This window comes from Coloeus monedula (genome assembly GCF_965178545.1).
Source record: "Coloeus monedula genome assembly, chromosome: 4".
Classification (NCBI taxonomy): domain Eukaryota; kingdom Metazoa; phylum Chordata; class Aves; order Passeriformes; family Corvidae; genus Coloeus; species Coloeus monedula.
In genome coordinates this window covers 20,292,486-20,297,631 of record NC_138784.1, presented here as the reverse complement: position 1 = coordinate 20,297,631, position 5,146 = coordinate 20,292,486, and positions in this window count along the sequence as shown.

Below are 5,146 nucleotides of genomic sequence, written 5' to 3'. Positions count from 1 at the left end.
ACTCCTTTTGAAAGATATTGTCTTCTCCTATGGTGACAACGATCCTGCTTTTTCCTTGGTGTGCTCAGACACTCCAGGTCTCACACTTGTTACAAAGTGCTGAAGAGCTTTCTGAGGCTCAGGGTGTCTGTGGATTATCCTGTGGACATTTCTGAAATAGATGTCTAAAAACTTAGCTGCTTGTGACTATGAGTGGCTAGAATTGAGGATCCATTTGATCCCTTCAGCCTCGTGTTCCCCATCAGTTTGACCTTACAAAAATAACAATCATCTAGCCTTAAAATAGCAAGGCTTTTTTGAGCTACTGTGTGGAGACATCGCATTTTCATTCCTAAGTATTGCATGTTGTCACGAACATACCTCTTCATAGTCCTTATCAATAGAATTTCACATTTTGTCTAAGACAGGATGGAACACCGCATGATGAGGCCAACTTATGTATTGTTGCTGAGTGCAGTGCAGAATAAAATGTGACAGGATTCAGTAACTGTCCTGGTTCCTGACAAGTTACTTCTTTTATTCACAAGAAACTTAGAAAAAATTGCTGAGTTTTGAAAGGACCTTTTAACTGTTAGATCTGCTAATTTAAATGCACGCATGCTAAGCAAATCATTGTGATACAAAGATAAGTGGTTTGGTGGCAACTCCTACATTAAAGAAAATAGAATTGCTGTTCACTATCTGCCAAGAGAGGTCATTCCCATCTAAAAGTGGAATGCTTAAAGGAAGAATTTACAGACACACTGAGATTCAGTATGTTAGAACAGTAGATAATATAGACAGTGGATAATACAGTGGCAAATGCAGGCAAAACAGCTGTGAGAGCAGCAATAGGCTTCCTGACTTTGGCCTTCTCCATTTGCTTCTTCCATTTTCATGTTTCAATAAACTTTGTGTCTTTTGGTTAGTTCCCACGCTTTCTCCCTCCACCTGGCACAAGTTTCACCTTGAATTTCCATTCTATATTTAGAGAAAAAGGAACATGAAAACTTAGCTTTAAATCAATGGATTTGGTTCCCCCACCCCCCTCACAATCACGACGTTTTCCCCACCCTTTAAAGGAATTACTTTGTGGTATGAAATTGGTCGTGGCAAGACATTAGGACAAAATCACACAGAGCCACTTGCTGAGGGCATTCTATATAGCTGTAATCAGCATATGTGTTACCATTGTCACAGGGAATTGGTAAATCAGAACACTGCTGCTCAGAACATGGTTCATTTACTGCTCATTTGAGGATCACTCTAGTTTTAAAGGAGCTTCTAAGGCGGTTTCTGAAAGGTGGAGGAAGCCAGTGTACAGCATGATGGGTGTGTGTGAATACATTACCTTTTTGAGGGTATGAAACAGAACAAAAGCCTAAGGCTTATGCAATAAACAGACATTTACACTGGCACCAAGTAATAAAATGTTCAACAGAATAAGACTAGGAGTGTGCCAATGACAAATAACAGCATCATTAACTATACTGTGAATTTTCAGTCCCAAATTATATTTATTTTCACAAGCAAGACCGCTTGAAACATACTTATGCAACAAACCAAACTATATGCAATACAGTTTCTTCCATGTTATATTAGGCTGGTTTATTCTTATAAAACAGACAGCTTGTCGTAGATCCTGTCCAGACTATACTGTTTGCATGAGAAAATATATGTTTATATTTGTATCCTGAGGCAAGAGCAAAAAATGATTTATCCTGTTCTTTGCAGAGGCTGCAAGATCCGTGGGACAGCCAACAGCCCCACAGTCTGGTGCTACTCACATATTGCAACAGAACAGAGTTTCCTGTTTCTTGCTTTCAAGTCGTGGGTGCACGTGATTTTTAGGCTAGCATGTCACTGGGAAACTCTTGGGAGTGCAGCTGTAAGCTCAATATGCTGTTAATTAGTACAGATTTCAGAAATACTAGTCATAAGTGAATTAATTAGAGAAGTACATAGAAATAATATAACAGGTTGATGGGACTGATTCCAAGTGCACAAGCCCAAAGACTGCATGGTCCTCAGATAAAATGATCAAAACAATTCTGAGCAAAGAACAAATTAAACATTTAATCCCAACATATCAACCCTTTGGGACAAAATTCTACTGATTGTGACCAAGGTGGACAGGCCACCTATACTTAACCCAGAAAAGGAACATATATAAATTATATGTGTTTGATAAACAGCAAATACAAGCCATTATAAACCATCCAGTTGCAGACAAAATTATGGAAAATTTAGACAAGTGTTTAACCACGTTGTCAGACCATCACTGGGACAACAATTAACCCCAAAATGTGTGTTTAAATATAGGTTGAGAGGCAACCAAAAACATCTGCAAGCAAACATATTACACTTCTGTCTTCTGAGCATTTTCCTTACATCCATATATCCTTATATTCCACGACACACGATACAAAGCTAGGCGCTTCACCATGCTAGGGAGGAGAAAGACTCAAACATGTGGATGGAGTGGGAAGTGGAGGCACCATGCATTATAATAACAATGGATGCTTTAAAGATGCATACAAAAATTCAGAGGAAAATCATTAAATTACTACATTTTGAAGATTGATGCAAGATTAAGAAATGATGCCACAGTTCAAATTAACACAATTATCCATAAACTGTTCCTAAAAATAAAGATATTAATCTAATGACTGACATCTGAAAATTTCTAGAGTGAAGTTTTCACCACGCAATACATCAGATGTTAACAAAGGTGGCTCACTGAAATTGCAGTACCTGAAGTCCCACAATTATTAAAACCCCATGTGCTCTGAGTTCAGCATCTGTTCAGAAACCATAGGAACTGCTTAGAGGGAGCTTATTTCAGGACCAATGCACACAGCAGTCACTACCTGTAGGCAGAAGAGCTCATTTACAATTGTGCTACAATGACATTTAGGAAAACAGCCTTACCTTTAATTACAGTATTTGAGAGGTGAAGAGGAGCCACTTGCCTTAGGTGCCCTTCATGTCTAATGTAACTTTTATACATAGGAGGCACTTAATTTTACAAATGAAAATTGATTTTTCTGTTAGCAGAAAATTCTTCTTCTGAAGAAGATAGTACAATTTTGCCTATATATAATTCATAGGTGGGGAAGTTCTATCAAATCAAAGGGGTACTTTTATTCTTCCTGAGGAACATGGCACAAAACAAACTACAAGAAACTTGTGTGAGAAAGAATAAGCTATGATTTACTTTGGGTACGAATTCAGGGATGGGAAGGTGCTGTAATTCAAAGGCAGCTCTGCAAACCTTCTCCCTGCATCATCATTGCCTGTTTTCCTAGTTTTACTTTTGTTCTCGTGAAAAGAGACAGAATGATAGCTCTACTCCAGAGCCTCAAAAAACTCACTCAGGAGTTCCTTCAAAGCAGGAACAGCCATGTGAACTTCCCTGTGATACACACACCAACACTTTGGAATGAATTGTAATGGTGTAAAGCTACCTGAAAATACCCCTCCAAACCATATTTACACTGCACTTCTTTATTAGTATTCCTCTCTATATAATGTTGACATTGGTGTAGTCATTCATATAAATTTTATCCCAAAAAATGCCATATTTCTGCCAAATGAGTGGGTTTTTTCAGATGCATGAGGAAAGAAAGTGTGAAAGGGAGATACAGTTGAAACAGCTAGCTGGACAGCACAGTGATGCTGGGACAGGTCTTTAAGATGTAAAAAGTTGGGAGCTGATTTGATAGGATGGATTTTGGGCACTGGACAGAAAAAGCAAATGGATGCATACTGGGGAGAATGAGAGTTGTCAAGTACAATCCTGCTTCAATGCTTTTTATGCTAAAGGGTTCCCTGAGTTTTGGTTCAGCCAATATTGCTTATTACCCCAATGCTAAACCCTCGGGTATATCACCGTGTCCCTCAGCCGTAGGGAGGAGGAGGAGAGAAGATCCAGCAGGCAGGAATTGTGCAGCAAGATTGATCTATTTAATTATTTTACAAACTCTTTTATAGACTTTTTTCTTCATAGTCTATTTGGACAAGGATCAGCCACCCCTTGGGGGTGATTGGCTAAAATCCTAAAACATCCATTGTCAAAATATTTTTCTACTGCACCATAAACAAGACTTTTCAAGGCTGCAGGTGTTTGGTTGTTTACAGAACTCTGCTACCTTTTCTGTGAGAGAGAAAAGTCTCTCACGGACTTAGAAAATAGCAAGAAAATCCTTGCTAGCAGCATTTTTGTATCCACAATAGCTCCTACTGATGGAGCAGTATACAGTATCTGTTCCGGTGGCTAAATTCACTTTACACCGCCCAAGTTACCCTAAAACTGATCTCTCCCTACAACGCTGTGCTAGAAAGCTCTCCCTTTGTCTAGATTCTGCTGGTCACTGGCCCTCTCCCCCCACCCATCCCTTTTGCCATTGGCCCCTGTTATGTCACTCAACCTTGCCTCTGCCCCCTAGCCCTCAGACTATTGGTTTTGGATGCTCTGCCCGCCTTTGGGAGTTTTCGGGAGAAAACCGGCGCAGAGCAGAGATCAATTCTCCTGTTGTGAGACTCTGCAAGGCTCTCTTTACCATCAATTTCTTAAACAACTCCTTTTCAGAACCCATCCCCTCTGTATTCCGACACTTTACCAATTCAACACAAGATAAATTAAAAGAACAGCCACTGGTGTTGGTCAAGGATCCAGAGAGCTGTCAAATTCAGGGACCCTTTCCACTCATCACCTGGGGAAGGGGAATGCTTATGTTTCCACTCCAGCAGGTTTGAAGTGGGTGCTGGGAAAGAATATCAAACCCTACCTTGGACCACCGACAACAGCTCCTGAGAACATGAGAAAAAACACAGATAACCCCTTGGCGTGGGCATTCAGTCCTTGGTTCTTCTTGTCTCCGTTCCCTTCGGGGGCGTTGCCATTAAACACCTCGGAATTGCACGCAGAGAACCCCTCTCGCCTCTCAGTCTCCAGTTCGTGCACAGACTGTGTGTGTGTGAGCGGCTGTTCGTGACCACCTGCGAAGGTGAGATTGTGTGCACACATAGGTGCTGGCAGAGTGCTGCCTAAGCGTCTCCCGTGAAGGATCCCATGGAATATACGTGGCATCGATTCACCGAAGCCCTCATTCAATAAGTATCCAGTAATTTGAGGCCATTAGACAAAACACCAAAATTAGGAGTC